We start from the raw sequence: 20,853 nt of genomic DNA on the forward strand, positions 1-20,853 counted from the left end.
CTTTCGCCTGGCTTATTAACCATTTGTTTCATTCAGAGAAGCGGCATGACTAGCGGATTTTGATTAAAATCTACACATTTCTCTCGTTTCCATGTCAAAATTTGATTCTTTGCCAAAAGACAGCGGAATTTACATAGTGCAGACACATTTGCTAGAGAATTCCGAAACAATGGTTTATTAAGTTTATTAAATGAAGAACTGAGGAAAAATAAAGTCAGTCGCTTATGAAGAAGTACGTCCTCGGTACAAAAAAAAAAAAAAAAAAAAAAAAAAAAAAAGCGTGGAGAACTTCACATATGTTCCAAAACCCACAGCTTTTGTCGTTCCACCAGCTATCGATAACCCTTAAAAACTGCAGTCTTTCATCGGAAAAAGTCTGTAGTTTTTGGAATGACATGGTAGATAATGAACTTTTACATAATAACGTTACGGTAAAATATTCTCCTCTTTGCTTGCTATAGTTTGTCTAAATCTCATTTCGATATCTGGAACCGTTTATTAAGTATGAGGAATGTTGTGCACATTTCACTCTCACTTCATCTCTGGCGTGGCATGATCGCAGATGGGTGTGCTGCATCAGATCAATTTTCTGGAGATTGGTGACAGATATATACCTCTACCCAAGTCTAAAGAAAAATTCAATATGTTAGCTAAATTTCATACACAATAACATATTATGTAAGAGCACCAAAAACAAAATCATAGATACCTCTATCTATCATTGCATTTCGCGAAGTGTCGTACATTCACCTAAATATCACAGTAACTATGACCATTAACGAAAAGATGGGCACAACATCATGAAACTGGCATATAGAGCTATAAGTAAAGCATAAATGAAATTCTGACATGCGTTATGCGATCATAGCATGCACTGTTTAGATCTAAGGAATATAGACAGAGACCTTTTCTGCTACCATAGAAGATGGGGCTCAGTGAATAGCAGCATTCAGTTACTTCTTTAACAACACGCATTTATATACTCTGAAAGCCACTGTACATTGCATGGCGGAAAATATTTCGTATTGCTGCTTGACAGAATGATTTTACTGTACATGTTGATATTTTTTAAAAGTTCTAGCAGGCAAAGTCAGAACAAGCAAGCTCTGGACAGGTGACCAATCAGAATGGCAGCAATGTGTACCGCCAATATAACAGACGTCAGGACAAAAAGTGAGCATTGTCACACAATCTCAGAGCGAAGCAGGAAGAAACACAAACGTTGCCGTCCTACTTACCAAGGCGCTGTGTGGTAGCAATATGTAACTTCAACGCCTGAGCGATATTGCAAGATCAAACGTAGCCAGAAAGAACCAAGCTCGGCGACCAAGAATAATTATGGAATTACCACAGAGCGGCAAGGAGCACTGACGGATCTGATAAAAGGCTGCAAATGTGTTCATACATCTGGAGCCAACATGTCATAATCTTGGGCTTGGCCCTTCAAATAACAATGCATTTGGACCTCGAAGACACCGCAGTGATGCTGCCTCTGTCTGTCTCACTATAACCAGAGAGAACTATAGTCTGATGAGTATCAGCAGAACAAAGAGAAGCTGCTCGATGATGGCTCACCTCCTACCTGCTTGCTGACTTCATCTTGGGGATGCAGCCAATCTGACACGTACCACAGTTGCGGTCAGCTGTTGGTGTTTTCTGGATAATTGCAGGTGAGAATACTGGTGTGCAGTCAGCTCTCCTACACTACAGGTCCTGATCTGCGAGCTGTCATCCTGTCAACAACCAGGCAGAGTGCTTTCACACAACCTCCTGGCTGACCTGTGAGTATCTGCTGTGGGCTTAGTTGATCGGTGATAGATGACCACGGCCTAGCCTGCACGACAATCAACATCTTGTATTTGACATTTTCCACCTGCACCGCCCCACTGTGGTAGTGACCTGCAAGGCAAAGTCACGTCTTGTTGACAAGGTGTCGTGTCAGGACTTCCTTGAGTCATGTATATTAATAACCGCCCATCAACTAGCACTCTGAAGATACTTTGATCCTGTACACTTTGCAGGATCAATGTCACTGACGTCTCTTGTCGTTAACTGGACCCACACTCTGTTCTCAACCTCCTGTTCACAACATGACCCCAGCTTCTCAGGTCACTACATCGGTGTCAGAGTTGGTTGTCGCCACAAGACTTCGATAGCAGTGACGCTATGTCTACAACATCGGCCGACATCTAGCAGTACCAGAACAGTGAGCTGTGGTGAGTGAACCTTTTCTATTTTGAAGATCTTTTGAGTGTATGTGTGTATCTGTTTTGTGTCGTATCAAATCGGAGAGATGTCAGTAGCATCCTTGAGGTGTTATTTGTTAAAGTACAAGAGCCTTTGGTTTGATCATTGTTTAGAATGTATGTTAGAGAAACTTACTAAATACCGATTTAAGTTTTGTAACCTCTCAGGGCAAAAATTGCCTTGTACGAAATCTGTGCAATTCATTTGGACGACTTGGGCGTTTGGCACAGGAGTCTTCTGAGTCCCGTTGGGCGATATTATATCAAAAATATTTGCGGGTAATTACTGTTATATGTTGGAAGCGCAGTTTCGCTCTTTTTATATGTCGTAGGTGTAAACGGCAATGATAAACTACGCAAAATGCCAGACCCACGTCTTTCTTCTATGGATGGGCTGTTGCCGCTTTGATGGAGCACGCGTAAATATTGTCAGAGTTTAATTCCCGGCAACAGCAGGAAAGAAGAGGAACTACGTACGCAGGTAGGAGTCTTACAGGCTGCAGTTCAGTATTTTTTTCTGAGGAAGCAGAGGCAGTAGTATGTGTACTCTCCCATCTTTCCTTTATCCATTAGCATCTACGTTTAAAACACATTTTTCTGGCGAGTTAACAGAGAACGTCACTGCGCTCATTGACAACGCTAAGGCTACTACCGCAATGAATGGTTGGTCAGACGACATTATTCTCCTTATGGCTAAATTATGACAGTTATGATTGACAGGCGAAACAAAGACATACGAACTGTACCTCGCGGTTCTCGGTAAGACAGAAACATTCCCGGGGTTAGCTGGCAACTTTACCAGAAGCAAAATAGCACAAGATTTTTCCGGGAAAAACTTAGTACCTCAACACAGAAACATAAAGAATTAGTGAAAACCTTTTCAGACTGGATCAACGCTATCAAAGTCCAGACATAACAGCAGACGTAAAACGGGGAAGCGGATAGAATCGTACTTCTGGAGGCCAAGAAAAGGGCTTTGGACGTTTTTTCGGTGTTGTATACGTGCTGCGAGGCCACGTAGAACAAGCAAGGGAAACCCTGGGATTTAGCTGTGACTCTTAGGGTCACAATGCAGTTACAGGAGATGACGTTGTTACAAGAACCCATATTGCAGACGAGGTTTTTTCTGTTGAAGTAAAGTGTAATAAATGTGGATATAAAAGTGACGTGTGGAAGCTGTCTCAGCGATGTGGATGCAGTAAGTGTTGCCAAGCTGGACACCAAGCATAGGATTGTGGGAAGTGTAGGCATGGGGAACATCGACAGAAGCTGACGTTAAACGCTGAACGTGGTGTTACAGTCGGCGCACCAGCGATGGGACACAGCATATCCGAAGTAGCGATGAAGTGTGGATTTTCCAGTACGACCATTCCACGAGTGTACGGTATCAGGCATCTGGTAAAACATCAAATCACCGACATCGCTGTGGCCGGAAAAAGATCCTGCAACTACGGGACCAACAATGACTGAAGAGGACCGTTCAACGTGGCAGAAGTGCTATCTTTCGGCAAAATGCTGCAGATTCCAATGCTGGGCCATCAGCTAGTGTCAGCGTCCGAATCATTCAACGAAACATAATCGATACGTGCTTTCAGAGCCGAAAGTCCACCCGTGTACCCTTGATGACTGCATAAGACAAAACCTTACACGTCCCCTGCGACCGTCAACACCGACATTGGACTGTTGATGACTGGAACATGTTACCTGGTCAAACGAGTCTCGTTTCAAATTGTATCGAGCAGATGGGCGTGTATGGGCATGGAGAAAACCTCATGAATCCATAGATCCTGCATGTCAGCAGGGGACTATTCAAGCTGGTGGAGGCTCTGTAATGATGTGGGGCACGTGCAGTTTGAGTTATATGGGACCCCCCCTCCCCGATACGTAAAGATACGACTCCGACAGGTGACACTTACGTAATCATCCTGTCTAGTCACCTGCATCGATTCGTGTCCATTGTGCATGACGATGGACTTTGGGAATTCTAGCAAGACAATGTGACACCCCCACACGTCCAGAATTGCTACAGAAAGGCTCGAGGAACACTCCTCTGAGTCTGAACACTTCCACTGGCCACCAAACACCCCAGAAATGGACATTATTGAGCATATCTGGGATGCCTTGCAACGTGCTGTTCAGAAGAGATCTCTACCCCGTTGTAGTCTTACGGATTTATGGACCGCCCTGCGGGATTCATGGTGTCAATTGCCTCCAGCACACAGCACTACTTCAGACATTACTCGAGTCCATGCTACGTCGTGTTGCGAGAGCTCTGCGCGCTGGTTAAGGCCCTACACGATATTAGGCAGATGTACCAGTTTCTTTGGCTCTGCAGTGTATATTCGTATGGTACGAATGCTCAGTTATCGAAACTAGATGTTTTCGTGAGCATTTTAAAGTGATACCATATGTGGGTGAAGAGTTTTTCAGCAATTCTTGGGCTATATTTTCTCGAAACACATCATGTACAAAATCGATGTGTCACAGTATACAGTAGAACTCACTGGGACTTTGTTCCCTCTGGGACAATACAACTGCGAGCAAGGGAATTTTGCAAGGCTCACCCATCGATGAGGATGGTACCGAATAAACTGCGTGCATGTACGCTAAAGCTTGGTTCCTGTGATCAGATACCAGGAGGTATGTTAGCGTGAGTTTCTGTTGATATCAATTTACAACGTGAAGCATCGTCCTTGGTATGGGCGATGCTCCCTATATGCTCAGGATTATTTCCTGCTAAAAAGTCAAATATTATGTTTCCGTAACTATTTACGCTTAATGGGTTTCTGCACTAATTGCTCAGAATAATTTTCGTAGACAGCATTTAGTACAATTTATGACTATGTTTTATACCTACTACCGGCTTTTAACGTGTATTTTCGCCAACGTACCGACGCCAGATGGAAGTCACCACCACTATAATGGTGTGAGTGGGGTGGGTATCTATATGAGATGATGGTCACATTCTCTTTGAACTATTCAGTAACTGAATCATCTAAGTCGAGGCTGGTGAAAGGTGCCATCTCCAAGAAGTCGACGAAGAAACATTCGACGCCGGCTTCCAGAATTTTCAAACTTAGATTCGGCCGTGAATAACAGCGTGCACCCTCTAGCTTTTGTGTTTCTGTGTCCAATGCAATCTTTTCACTTTCTTTTGTTTGCGGGATAAAGGCTTTATGGCCGCTATGCACCACTAACATACTTGTTCCCGAAGACGGCGTAGCACTGTTGAGTGAACGATTGGAGATGCCGATAGGCTGTTTAATTCCTAGAGAATTTCAAGTGAAATACGAGTCCTCTGATGTCTAGCCTTTACACCTATGAACTAAACTTACTTTTATGATGTTACTCGGAGTCTTCCACATATTGAAACACTTGCACTGGCACAAGTTTTCTTGAGCGGCTGCTGCGTGTATACCACTGTAGATCGGGCCGAGCCAACTTTTATTACTGTTGTCATACTACAATAGCCGTTCTGATGTAGAGCTACAATTACAGCACGTTTTTCAATTCAGATTTCCTGCTTCCGTCTCATTAGAAGGAAATATGGTAAGATCCTGGTCATGTATACAAACACACTGCTGAAAGCAGACTGCGAACTGATTGCTATACAGTGAGCTGAAGGACTGAGGCCTGTTGGAATGAAACCATGTCAGGTAAAACTAAGTCATTGTTGTTGTGGATACTCCTCAGCACCCCTCTATGCTCTTGATTAAGTCTGAGTTTCCTTCTTGAGTCGTCGATATAGCTTCTTTAGTAAAAGCTAAAGCGCAGTTTCCGACTAAAAGTTTGTTGTCTATGCAAGTAGAGTTAAACCTCTTAGAGGAAAGGGACCTGCAGTGTCACAAGTCCCGACGATGGAGTCAGGACACAAGGAAATAACTAAAAAAAATTCAGAGAGAGTGTGCCGGTGGCTAACCACTATGCGCATAGCATACCCTACCAAATATAGGTCACACGACAAGCACTGGTATTTAAGTTTATTTGTGTTACGGCGAAGAGATGTTTAATGTATGTAACTCTCTAGTCTTGTGCGAATACATTCTGAATTTGTACTGGTTACCGTTGGTCATTACATGTGTATATTGGTTACGTGTTATTTCTTTGTTGTTTTAGCGAATACACGCATTTTCTAAGGAGTGAGGTAATTACGAAAATCCTTTCATCAGGTGGAGGACTAACAGGAACATTCGGGTGGGTTGGGTTAATCCTGGTGTTGCTGCATATCATCGACGGAGGGTCAATGCGCATAGTTCATTCAACCGTCAGAATCAATTGTGTTATTTTCTCGACAACCAGATTTGTTAGTGACCAACAATCAGTGGGCATTGAGGTTGACCGTTGATGTGCCGGAGGTAAGAAACGAAATTCGTAAATTTGCAGGATACATTCATAGAATTACATAAGGATACGCAGGATGACAAAATTCTCGTCGAGGTGCACAGTTAGTGTCATGAATTAAGGCTATCATATAGAAAACTGGGAACTCAACTGAATTAAATCATTGACTCTGTGTCACGGACGCTACTTCGTGGGAAAAGAGGGTGGCTGGAAGCAGGAGGAAATAAATTAAAAACAGTGTTTGGAACGGCGTATAACTGAGATATCCAGGAGCTGAATCAAACGTGCAGACGATGGCAGACACCAAAAACCGTAGTAGGGTGGCGTACCATGTAGTTGACGGATTTAGAGCAGGACGTTCTGAAAAACAGCAAAGTTATACGTGGGTTAATAATGGAGTGAGCCCACTGCACCTCGCTTGCAGTGAAAACAGTGCATAGTGATTTGGGGGAAATACGAAACGACTGAACTTAACTGGACAGCAAACTAGAAATAGCCAGACTATTACAAGCATTTTCAGGTAGACTCAACGATGCAAAGATTGGAGTGGGGTCGTTACAGGAAGCAATACCCCACGCTAAACAGACAATTGAGTTCGGTATTCCTGCCGCCACAATAATTCTAGACAGGATTGCGGCTAGCATAAGAGAACTCCCTGCGTACGTAAGACAACGTGACAGTGGTGTCATAAAAGAAGTTAGCAATGATCTGCCACATAGCAACCGCGGAAGTGAATACGGGCAGAGCAGAATTGTACGTATTGGTCAGACTACTAGTGTTAGGGATGGAAGCGCTGTATCGATGCTATACAGTCTACCCTCATGCAGTAAAATGGGTAGCAATGGATAACTGGATACAAGTAAAGACGCCAGAGGTGTTAATAATTTCTGAACATAAAGAGATTAGCTCTCATATGTCACTGAGAGACCTAAAAGAGTGAAGGCAAATATCACCATTTGTCTAGCCAGAGAAGTGCAGACTGACCCCAGGCCCCCACAACCGCACGAGTGGTCGACTGTGAAGAGCGGACAAATTGAATAGCTGGGCGGCGGCCATTAGAGTGGTAAACTGACGCGCGGAGTTCGAATGTTTATACATCGCTTTTGGTTATAAAATGCCTTCCCTTGAGTTAGGTCACAAACATAATGCCCCATTTAAATACGTTACTACAATATACTTTTTAATTTATGAACAAACATCAACTAGTCGCCGGCCAGAGTGGCCGTGCGGTTCTAGGCGCTACAGTCTGGAGCCGGGCGACCGCTACGGTCGCAGGTTCGAATCCTGCCTCGGGCATGGATGTGCGTGATGTCCTTAGGTTAGTTAGGTTTAATTAGTTCTAAGTTCTAGGCGACTAATGACCTCAGAAGTTAAGTCGCATAGTGCTCAGAGCCATTTTTGAAGCAACTAGTCACTGTTTATGAATTTATCTTAGTACTACATGGAATCTGTCGTAGCTAAAAGTTATGTACTGGACCCCTAGCATTTTTCGTAGTTCATTTACGATAGATGTACGCAAAATGCATCAAAATACTCGAAGATTTGCCCAATATATTAATAGATATTTTCTGACTCTACCTTGCTTTAGATTTTATGATGAGAAGTGCGTTATATATATGGCATGGTGCTTTGGCAACTCACGACCAATTATAAAGTTTCAACCTAATCTAGACCATGAAAACACTACCGATCAGCCAACTTTCTTCAAAATGATCAGAACGTATAAAATGGTATTCTGTCGGTCGGAAATTTTGCCTCCTGACAGCGTGTAACCATTTTTGTAATAGCTGTGGTTTTGAAAAAGGAAACATGCAAATAGATGCACAGACATTATGCTAATACTGTGTTACAAAAACATTTATTAAGCAACTGCACTGACATACAAAAAAAACTTAAAATATACACATACCTGTGAAATGTAATATTCGTTCCTTTCTCGAATTTATTTGTACAATTAATCGCTGCACAACTCTTCACCATTGTACTTCTCTTGATTGGAGCGTACAGACAGTAGAATTACGAGTAACAAATACTGTATGTTCGCCCCAACAAATATACATCGTTGAATCAGGGTCTTCATAAACAACACTACTACACAACACATCAGACTACAACCACTATAATGGCGTCCAGCCGAAGGTTCAAATTATCCCGCGACTGCAGCGCCATCAGTGAGTCTAGTTATTTTTTACAAGGTCTTTGACTGACCCACAGACATGCGAAGTGCAATTATGTCTGAGGCAAAGAGAGGCAACGGAATGTCGGAAAGAAATATTAACACCACAACCTCATTTTCAGAAAGTAGGAATACCTTAGATATATTCAGTTTTTTAGCATAATCTGTGATTTTGAATTGCAATAAGAATGGAAAACCTCAGAGGATAGCAAAGTTCGAGTTACTAATAATGGTATTTTGGTGAATGGCACGAGTTATGAGATAGCTGTGGCGAACTTTGGTTTGTCAGTACACTCACAGCTACGACAGTATTCCGGCTAACCCATTCTGCATTGTATTGGCCATGGAAAGGAAGTACTGTCACGCAAGATCTAGCCTAACTTAACAATACCCTGAACCTTGATCTCATGCACTCTTTAGACACACAATAGCGTCTCAGCAAGACAAAATTTGCGACATATTCAACAATATCAAGAGAACCGATGGCGAAATGTGGTTAACTATAAGCATTACGAACACTAGTCTTGCCATGTTTCTGATACCAGTTTGAATACTTTACTGTTGCCTCAGACGCAGAAGTATCCATTATTCAGGCCTACCGACACATCAAATACGTGTAGAGTGGTTACCAAACAGAACACGAGAAATGTAGACTATGAAAACTGTAAAATTTGGATAACTTGATAAAAAAATGAAATAAGGATGTTGTACCATAACAGTGTAAAATGTTCAGGAAACCAGACCTTAGGAATAATGCTACAGTATGGGGAAACAAAAAGGCAATCCATGTAAGCCAGCAGCCACTTGCAAGAAAGTTAGTGCAACGGTCACAATATACAATTGCGTAAGTAGATCTATGGGAATGTTGGAGAGGATAACCAAAATTATGGACGATCTTTTTTTGATTGGTTGGTTGGTTGGTTTGGGGGAAGAGACCAAACAGTCATCGGTACCATCGGGTTAGGGAAGGATGGGGAAGGAAGTTGACCGTGCCCTTTCAAAGGAACCATCCCGGAATTTGCCTGGAGCGATTTAGGGAACTCACAGAAAACATAAATCAGGTTGGCCCGACACGTGTTTGAACCGTCGTCCTCCCGAATGCGAGTCCAGCGTGCTAACCACTGCGCCACCTCGCTCGGTGGACTTTTTTTGATACAGGGAGAAGTTTTGCACAGTAGAATAATTTTATTTTGCCTGTTTCAACTTCTTAAAAGTTCTACCAGGGGAGCTCAGAATAGAGAACGTTAGTTCTGGGCGGCATACTACTAAGGCAGCAGACGTCAGAGCAAGTGGGGAGCATCGCTACACAACCTGTGGGGGGAAGCAGGCAGAAACACAAACGTTGCTATCCTTTATTGCAAAGCATTGCGAGGTAACACTGCTTAACTTCAGTGTTCAAGGGCCACCGCAAAATCAGATTTAGTCAGAAATAACTGGTCTCGTCGACCCGGAATAGTTACGAAATTACCACAATGTGGCGAGGAGCACTGAGAGCTCTGATAAACGAGGGCAAATGAGCTTATACGCCTAGGGCCATCGTGTCACCAGCGTGGGTTAGACCCTTCAAATAACGATGGTGTCTGAAGCCAAAGACACATTCACTCGTGCTGCCACTCCCTTCGTCCGATGAGTTTCAGTGAAACCACGAAAAGCTGATCGATGATGAACTGCCTACTACCTGCTTACTGACTTCAACACCGAGATGCAGCCAACATGATGCCTACCACAGCGGAGGTCTGCTTTTGCTATCTACGGGCGCACTATGAATGTGGCACGAAATGTCATCCTCGTGCTCACAAAACCACTTTTGGACGATTGCGAGCTGTATGAGCAGCTGCTCTGTAGCCTTATAACAAAAAATCGTCATTGTGAAGTGTTAGGATGGACCTGATCAGCCAAAATGGTCACATTATCCTTGGCAGTAATGCGGCCATGCAGGGTACCTCTGGGGCGTATAGAATACCAGGATATGTCAGCTCAAATCATCACTGCACCCCCGCCATGATCACTCTTGGGCAACAAGGCTCATCTCACTAAATGACCCTTCCGTTGCTCCCTAGGACATGTATCTTGTCACTACGTTTCCCTGTTAGGGGCGCCAGCGTCACTGACGCATGGTTTTGGAATTCAGGCTCACCGTGTGAGTCCCTTCTGATGGGACTTCCTACGTGTTGTTTGGTTTTGACAGGTTCGTGACTGCGACATTCAGTCCTGCTATCACTTTTGCACTTTTCCCTTAGTTGACCTGTTTAATGAACGTCTGTCAGTATCACTCCGTGCACAGTTTCGTCTGCTTTGTGACCTGGAGGATGATGATGTTTTTCCACTTTCCCTGTACACGATATGAATATTTGATAAGGTGCCTCTTGGAACACCAGACTCTTCTGTTACCTTAGTTACAGTAGCTCGCACAATACGAGCACCAACAATTTGTCCGCGTTCGAATATACACTCCTGGAAATTGAAATAAGAACACCGTGAATTCATTGTCCCAGGAAGGGGAAACTTTATTGACACATTCCTGGGGTCAGATACATCACATGATCACACTGACAGAACCACAGGCACATAGACACAGGCAACAGAACATGCACAATGTCGGCACTAGTACAGTGTATATCCACCATTCGCAGCAATGCAGGCTGCTATTCTCCCATGGAGACGATCGTAGGGATGCTGGATGTAGTCCTGTGGAACGGCTTGCCATGCCATTTCCACCTGGCGCCTCAGTTGGACCAGCGTTCGTGCTGGACGTGCAGACCGCGTGAGACGACGCTTCATCCAGTCCCAAACATGCTCAATCCGGAGATCTTGCTGGCCAGTGTAGTTGACTTACACCTTCTAGAGCACGTTGGGTGGCACAGGATACATGCGGACGTGCATTGTCCTATTGGAACAGCAAGTTCCCTTGCCGGTCTAGGAATGGTAGAACGATGGGTTCGATGACGGTTTGGATGTACCGTGCACTATTCAGTGTCCCCTCGACGATCACCAGTGGTGTACAGCCAGTGTAGGAGATCGCTCCCCACACCATGATGCCGGGTGTTGGCACTGTGTGCCTCGGTCGTATGCAGTCCTGATTGTGGCGCTCACCTGCACGGCGCCAAACACGCATACGACCATCATTGGCACCAAGGCAGAAGCGACTCTTATCGCTGAAGACGACACGTCTCCATTTGTCCCTCCATTCACGCCTGTCGCGACACCACTGGAGGCGGGCTACACGATGTTGGGGCGTGAGCGGAAGACGGCCTAACGGTGTGCGGGACCGTAGCCCAGCTTCATGGAGACGGTTGCGAATGGTCCTCGCCGAAACCCCGGGAGCAACAGTGTCCCTAATTTGCTGGGAAGTGGCGGTGCGGTCCCCTACGGCACTGCATAGGATCCTACGGTCTTGGCGTGCATCCGTGCGTCGCTGCGGTCCGGTCCGGTCCCAGGTCGACGGGCACGTGCACCTTCCGCCGACCGCTGGCGACAACATCGATGTACTGTGGAGACCTCACGCCCCACGTGTTGAGCAATTCGGCGGTACGTCCACCCGGCCTCCCGCATGCCCACTATACGCCCTCGCTCAAAGTCCGTCAACTGCACATACGGTTCACGTCCACGCTGTCGCGGCATGCTACCAGTGTTAAAGACTGCGATGGAGCTCCGTATGCCACGGCAAACTGGCTGACACTGACGGCGGCGGTGCACAAATGCTGCGCAGCTAGCGCCATTCGACGGCCAACACCGCGGTTCCTGGTGTGTCCGCTGTGCCGTGCGTGTGATCATTGCTTGTACAGCCCTCTCGCAGTGTCCGGAGCAAGTATGGTGGGTCTGACACACCGGTGTCAATGTGTTCTTTTTTCCATTTCCAGGAGTGTATTTAGATCTGTGCGCTCGGAACTACACAGAACACTGTTCTGACAGTGAACTGAGAACATTGCACAAGTGCTTATGACGGTCGAATACAACAGCAAAACCGCCTGGTTCGTCTAGCAACTGCATTTATGTTCAAGCGTGCGTTTCTCGCAGTGTTTCCTTATTTTTATCCAAACCGTGCAACTGCTACCAAAAGCTGAATTCTACATAAACATAACTCATGGATTCCTGAAATGATTACGAACATAATACAACAATGTTAGCAACACACTCACTCACACACACACACACACACACACACACACACACACACACTAGATTATGTATATACTGGGTGATCAAAAAGTCAGTATAAATTTGAAAACTGAATAAAACACGGAATAATGTAGATAGAGAGGTACAAATTGACACACATGCTTGGAATGACATCGGGTTTTAATAGAACCAAAAAAATACAAAATTTCAAAATATGTCCGACAGATGGCGCTTCATCTGATCAGAATAGCAATAATTAGCACAACAAAGTAAGACAACGCGAAGATGATGTTCTTCACAGGAAATGCTCAATATGTCCACCATCATTCCTCAACAATAGCTGTAGTCGAGGAAAAATTTATGAACAGCACTGTAAACCATGTCCGGAGTTATGATGAGGCATTGGCGTCGGATGTTGTCTTTCAGCATCCCTAGAGATGTAGGTCGATCACGATACACTTGAGACTTCAGGTAACCCCAAAGCCAATAATCGCACGGTCTGAGGTCTGGGGACTTCGGAGGCCAAGCATGACGAAAGTGGCGGCTGAGCACACTATCATCACCAAAGGACGCACGCAAGAGATCTTTCACGCGTCTAACAATACTTTGTTTTTTTTTTGGTTCTAATAAAACCCCATGTCATTCCAAGCATGTGTGTCAATTTTTACCTCTCTATCTACATTATTCCGTGGTTTATTAAGTTTTCAAATTTATACTGACTTTTTGATCACCCGGTATATACACTGAAGTGCCAAAGAAACTAGTACACCCGCTTAATGTCGTGTTGGGGTCCTACAAGCACGCAGAAGCTACGTAACACGACGTGGCATGGACTCGACTAACATCTGAAATAGTGCTGGAGGGAACTGACGCCACGAATCCTGCAGGTCTGTCCATAAATCCGTAAGAGTACGAGTGGGTGGAGATCTCTTCTGAAAAACAAATTGCAAGGCATCCCAGATAGCCGGCCGGAGTGGCCGTGCGGTTCTAGGCGCTACAGTCTGGAGCCGAGCGACCGCTACGGTCGCAGTTTCGAATCCTGCCTCGGGCATGGACGTGTGTGATGTCTTTAGGTTAGTTAGGTTTAATTAGTTCTAAGTTCTAGGCGACTGATGATCTCATAAGTTACGTCGCGTAGTGCTCAGAGCCATTTGAACCATCCCAGATATGCTTAATAATATTCATATCTGGGGAGTTTGGTGGCCAGCGGAAGTGTTTCAACTCAGAAGAGTGTTCCTGGAGCCTCTCTGTAGCAATTCTGAACGTGTGGTGTGTCGCACTGTCGTGCTGGAATTACTGAAGTCCGTCGGAATGCACAATGGACATGAATGGAAGCAGGTGATCAAACAGGCTGCTTACGTACGTGTCACCTGTCATTCATATCAAGGTTCCCATATCACTCCAATTGCACACACCCCACACCATTACAGTGTCTCCAGCAACTTAAACAGTCTCTGCTGACATGCACGGTCCATGGATTCATGGGGTGGTCTCCATACCCGTACTCGTCCATCCGCTCGATACTATTTGAAACGAGACTCGTCCAACCCGCCAACATGTTTGCAGTCATCAACATTTCTATGTGGGTGTTGAAGGACCCAGCAAGGCGTAAAGCTTTGTATCGTACTGTCATCAAGGGTACACCAGTGGGCCTTCGGCTCCGAAAGCCCCTATCGATGATGTTTCCTTGAACGGGTCGTACAATGACACTTGTTGATGGCCCACCATTGAAATCTGAAGCAATCTGTGGAAGTGTTGCACTGCTATTAAGCTAAACGATTCTCTTTGGTCGTCGTTAGTCCCGTTCTTCCAGGATCGTTTTCCGGCCGCAGCGACGCTAGATATTTGATATTTTACCGGATTGCTGATATTCACGGTACACTCCTGTAGTGTACCATCGGTCTAGCGCCAACTATAGCACCATGTTCAAACTCATTTATATCTTGATAACCTGCCATTGTAGCAACAGTAACCGATCTAACAACTGCGGCAGACCCTTGCTGTCTTATATTGGTGTTGCCGACCGCAGCGCCGTATTCTGCCTACTTACAATACATCTGTATATGAAGACGCATGCCTATACCAGTTTCTTTGGCGCTTCAGTGTATATATTATATATTTTCAGTGATTTCACTATTTTGATTTTGCTGTTACTTATTATCACACTTCGAGAGCATTTCTTATCAATGGCTAGCTGGAAGAAATTTAAATTTCAGTGTTTAATCACATTCCAAGTACTGGAAGAGAACTATACTTTCTACCTTACCTGTTCGGACAATCCTTTTTCACACACACCAGCCACCTTTACTTTCGGTAAGCACTCGCTATACTCAAACATTTAACGAGTAATACGTGTTGTTAAATGTGCTTGTATGTTTAAGGAATCTTTCACGATGTTGTCAGCAATATTTTCGGCCACTGCAGCGGAACCAGGGCTTCAACCCAGACACACATACTACGCAGGCAAACTTTCGGCATCCAGGAACGAGTAACTACCCGTCTTCACAGCTACAAGTAGAGATGTTCTATCAGGATGGGAGCAATGAACTGGGTTGCGAGTCAACTTTGGGCAGCTCAGTCGGTAAGCATTTTCCCGCAAAAGGAGAGATTCCAGGCTCCAGTCCGGTCAAAAACATTTCCAATCTCTCAGGAAGTTACTGACATTTCTTGTAATGATGAATAGCTTTCTGCCAGCACAGTTGAAAGAAGAAGAATACTGTATGATTTTATTTCAGTTTCAGATCAAATTATGGTTGGTGCTAATAAGCGAAACTCCACATCCCACTCCCCTCAGATAATGTGATAAGATGGCTAAGTGGATAGCCTGTTGAAAACTGAACACAGTTCAAGCGCGAAAACAGGAAGGAGGTGTACTGAACTGTGAAAAAAGAAGAAAAATAGAAACAACGAACGGTCCACGCTCAAGATGTGCAACACCGAGAAAATTTGAATAGGTACGGTGTGGTGGTTATGTGGTCACAGTATTTGACAAGAAGGAAAAGACCTGTGTTCAGATCTCCCTAGTGCACATTTTTCTCACAAAATTATGAACTGTCAAGACAGAAGAAAAACGAAAACGTGAATGACCGGATGGAAAGTTCATAATTTTGTGACAAAAAGAAAAAAAATATGGTGCAGAAGGGAAATTTGAACACAAGTCTGCCGTCTTGCAAGCCGACACTTTTTTTTTATTCACTAGAAACAGTAACAAAAATGGCTACAATGAAATGACATAAATAAGGTGACAGATAATTGCAGTCATGAATTACAGCATTCAAAAAATGAGTCTTTAGTAGTAGCACAATTTAGCACCTTCACTGTCACAACCACGACACCTAGCAACTTATAGTTAGCTCGATGTTGTACATCTTAACCTTGAAGCGTTCACTGTTTTTATTTTTCTTCTATTTTCACAGTCCAGTACACTTTCTTCCTGTTTTCGTTCTTGATATGTGCTCAATTCTGGGCAATTTTACCACTGAATCCGAGGGGGATGCAATATAGTGTTTCCCTTGTAAGCAGGCGACTGTTTTTAATTTATCATTTAGTTCTTACATCGTCCTTGGGTGTGGAATATCTTCCATCAACCCATGGCGTGGCATCTCGCAGTAACAATAAATGCCTCATAAAATCTCTGATACGATATGTGGTTACTATGAGTGGCTTTGCTGAAGTATGTGCCTTTGTTGCATCTGTATGAATAAACTGAGATCTGGGTTGTTTATCCTCATTACATTCAGTAGGAGTGCCTCTTTGAACGCAGAATGTAGACAGGAATGTACATAATGCAAAAGCCGCACTGCAGTAGTTCCTTAGTTCTGAAGAAGGAAATGCGAGGGTAAAGTACGAAAGAGAGGAGAAATTGAACCAGTAGGTAATCAAGGAACGAATACCACCTACGGCAAATTGTGATGATGCAGCAGTTAACTAACAGGTTGCGCTAGGGGCGGTTAGGATTGCCCTTCTAAGTAGAGTATACTGTAGTCTGGTCACGTAGGCAATTCGCCGCTCAGCTATCAGAAATCTATAGCAGTAACTTGTCCTACGCCACAGAAGAAAGAGAAAAAGAAATTTACGTTCGACTGGTTACCTGTGACAAATGGCACTCGCCTATGGAGTATTACATTTTCTGGAGTCAAGTACTCAAAAAAGAAGTTAGTCTACTGATATGAATTTCAAACACCCTGTGTGCCGTTAGAGCACGACAGTTATCTGCAGGTATCATAATTATATTTCCTGCTCGTCATCACCAGAAAGTACCTAGAAATATCAACCATGTAAGCCAAAACGGACACATTAAACACATTAACGAGACATTCCTTCGTATGGACTTCACTCTGGCTATCTTGACGATTACTTCAGAAATTTAATATTTATTTCCGTCGTTAAGTGACTGTATACAGCATAACAGATAGTCCTCCAGTGCAACAATCTTACTAATTTTACCGTTACACATCACCAAATCGTTGCTTATTTTCTACTCTCGTATTTCTCTTCACAGCTTAAAAAATCAAAACCGGTGTTGGTAGTCTCTGATCTCTGCGTTCTAAACGGCGCAAGATATTAATATTTGAGTCTGTGCTACACGACAGTGCAAGTACCGCGTATTAATGAACTACTGTTATTAAAAGATACGGTGAACAAACTATTTTTCAAAACTAGTCATTTATAATGCATCAAATACGTCCATAAAATAACAGAAATTTTCTCGAAGTACGACGCTTTTGTATCTAGACATTTTGGAAACTTCATACGTGACGCGTATTAAATACATTCCAATCATACGGCTTTAAACTGCGCAATCATATTTTGTGATAAATGATTTTATGGGATTGGCTTTTAGTCAAAATACAGTCGATTCCTTAAAACAGTGAAAATGACAACTTCATTACATGAAACTGTAGCTTGTTTGAAACAGAGTATAACCGTTGAAAGTGAATATTTAGGTTAGAGGTCTGTACAGTGAAGTTCGATTTTGAGAAAAATTCAATAATGCCTTTGCACTATGTCCAAAATTTTGTCACAGAAGTTCTGGTTCACCCTGTATTCAATATAAAAATTTATATAAAATTTTGATTTACATTCATGATGTTCAAAAAATTTGAAATACAAAAGACTACGGGCACACATCTTAATACCATATGTAGTGATTGCATTGCTTTCTTCCATAAGGAGTGATTATGTAAAGTCTGTTGCGTTGCAGTTGTGAAACACGTATGTAACATAGCAGCGATGGCGAGGCATTGTAGCATCTGTGACCAGAGAGTATGCGCTTGACCGCGCGAGTGTTGCGAGCGGTTCTCAGTCTGTCAGTAGTAGTCGTGCAGTGCAGTACGCTAATAGTCGTCATGCAGAGCGGTCGGTCAGTAGTAGCAGCCCAGTGCGGTTGTGTGATGTAGGCGGTCGGCAACACTGGTCAAGATGCTGAATGAGGTATACTGTTAATTAATATAATCATTAGACAATGTAAAACTTATTCATTGTAATCAATCTCTAACAAGTCCCCCAATAATAATTTTGATTTCAAAAGCATTTTTCAAAAAATTTTATTTTTTATTGAACTAAAGATTTCGTTACACTTCCCATTTCATTCCACTTCTTTTGAAGAAAAATTTCAGTAAATTCACAAAAAAAAAAAAAGGGAATATTATTATTTGCAATGCAGTTCCTCCAAGCCGTGCGCAGAAATAAGAGCAGAAATTTGACGTCCAGTTATTCTGAGGTAAGACTTTAATTCTGATTGTTTTACACAGGGCCAAAGATCGATGTTTCGGTTTAATTGAATCATTATTATCACTGATATTTTCTTGTCACTGAATGGACTTTAATTTTTTATGAAAAACTTATACTTGACTCAGATTGCGATTCTCACTTTTATTGTCATTAAATTTAATTGCTAGGGAGGTTACGTTTGGCTCCCATTTCTATTAAGTATTGTCATTACATTCCTTTTAAATATTTTGTGGGGAGGTTACACTTGGCGACACCCAGTCCAGGATCGAATTTCGTTGAGAATCTTTTGAGCGACAGTCAGATATCTGCTCTTATTTGCTTAGATATAATTAGGATTTGGCGCAACGCTTTTATTAACTTGTGACTTTCTTTCTACAGGTCAACGGCAATTCGTTGCTCTGTTGTATTTGTGTGTTGTTTTTGCATTTGTGATTATTTGTTTTGTGAATAATTGACTGTTGTAAAAATGCCGCGAAAGACTATGAATAGTGTATCGCGAGGTATTACGAACGAAACTACCGATTTAAACAACTTTACCGATAGGACATGTGACACGCAGTGTAATCATGACAATCCTGCGTCCACTAACAATCAGTGCATTATAACCACTAGTGATGACTTTTATATTAATGATGAACAAACGAACTCAATTGTCTCGTCTGTTAATTTGACGACAATTGATGACGCGGGACGCTCTATTGTAATGAGCGCTGCCCAGCTTAACACACCCGATTTGGAAAATTCAAGTAACATACAAACAAATTTTTCGAATGAAAATGGTCAGTGTAGTGAAAGTACGACGGATTTATTTAATTCCGAAATAGGGTCTGACAGTGTATGTTTAACTGGCAAACCTTTTTGTAAATTACAGAATGACCAAATGGTCACGCAAAACGAGACAATTCCAGATCGACCATTGAACAGCACAGAGAATAGAAATGCTAATTTTGAATCGGATCCAATTATGGCATTTTTGCGGCAAAATTTCAAACAGTTTAATGAAAAATTTAATAAAATTGATGAAAATTTCAAACAACAGAACGAAAAACTAGACAAACTTATTGAACAGATCAGACAACAGAGTGAAAGTTTCGACAACCATGACAAACAACTTAGCGAAACAATTGATAAAAGTTTCGAGCTCACAAACGAAAAACAAGACGACCTTAAAGAATGGAACAAACAAGTTAGTGAGCAGATTACAGCTGTTACCGTGCAATGTCAGGACAGTAAAGGACAATTACGTGTGGATACTAAGACTTGTGCTAATAACAGTAATGAAGAAGTTGGCACTGTTGCACAAGAATTAAGTAGCACACGTGTAGGCACAACAGAATCACATAAAGACGGGATTATTGCAGTCACCGAACAATGTTCAGCAAACGAAACACAGATACACGAAATTAATGCAGTCACTGAACAATGCCCTAAAAACGCAGTACAGATTTGCGACGAAGTTAATTTAGAGTCAGTGGAAGTTTCACACACTGCAAATACGGAAGTCAATAATAAAAGTGAACGACAGAACAACCAAAATGTCGAAAGTTTTCAAGTAACAGAATTAAAAACTATTTCAGTCACCAATACGTCACAGAATCCGCCACGTTGCGAGCATTTGTCTGACTCACGCAGCGTGTATAATGTGAACAATTTACAGAGACTACGCGAATTAAAATCCGAAAAGCTACGCGACTTAAAATCTGAAAAGCTACGCAACTTGAAATCCGAAATCACACAGACAAACAGACTTTCACACAAACCTGAACGTATTATCAAACTAAGTGACGAGAACGTAGATTTCGAGTAATTTGCATTTGTAAGAAAATCTAAGGAATTTAATAATGACAGCGTACAGGCACACGCTATGAGCTGTGTACGACAATTTGTTTTTATGCTTTCACCGCTATTGCCTGTAATGCAGAAGCTAGCTTTGAACCAGATGCGACAATTTATTTTTGTATTTACAACAGCATTGCCTATAATGAAGAAACTAGAATTAACTTGGATACAACTATTTGCTTTTGAATTTATACCGCAATTGCCTGTAACGCAAAAGCCAAAATTTATTTGCAGTGCGTAATAGACCTCAGGGGATTCATTACGCTTTAATGAATATGTGCCGTAGCGAGCATAGGGCCCCGAGCTGTAGTAGTGCTGTTTCATCTTTAGTTTTCTGCACTGCTGCCTTTTCTTCTACTATCCTTTATATCTATCAAAACTGCTCTTTAACTATTGCTC

The sequence above is a fragment of the Schistocerca serialis genome, chromosome 9 (genome assembly GCF_023864345.2).
Source record: "Schistocerca serialis cubense isolate TAMUIC-IGC-003099 chromosome 9, iqSchSeri2.2, whole genome shotgun sequence".
Classification (NCBI taxonomy): domain Eukaryota; kingdom Metazoa; phylum Arthropoda; class Insecta; order Orthoptera; family Acrididae; genus Schistocerca; species Schistocerca serialis.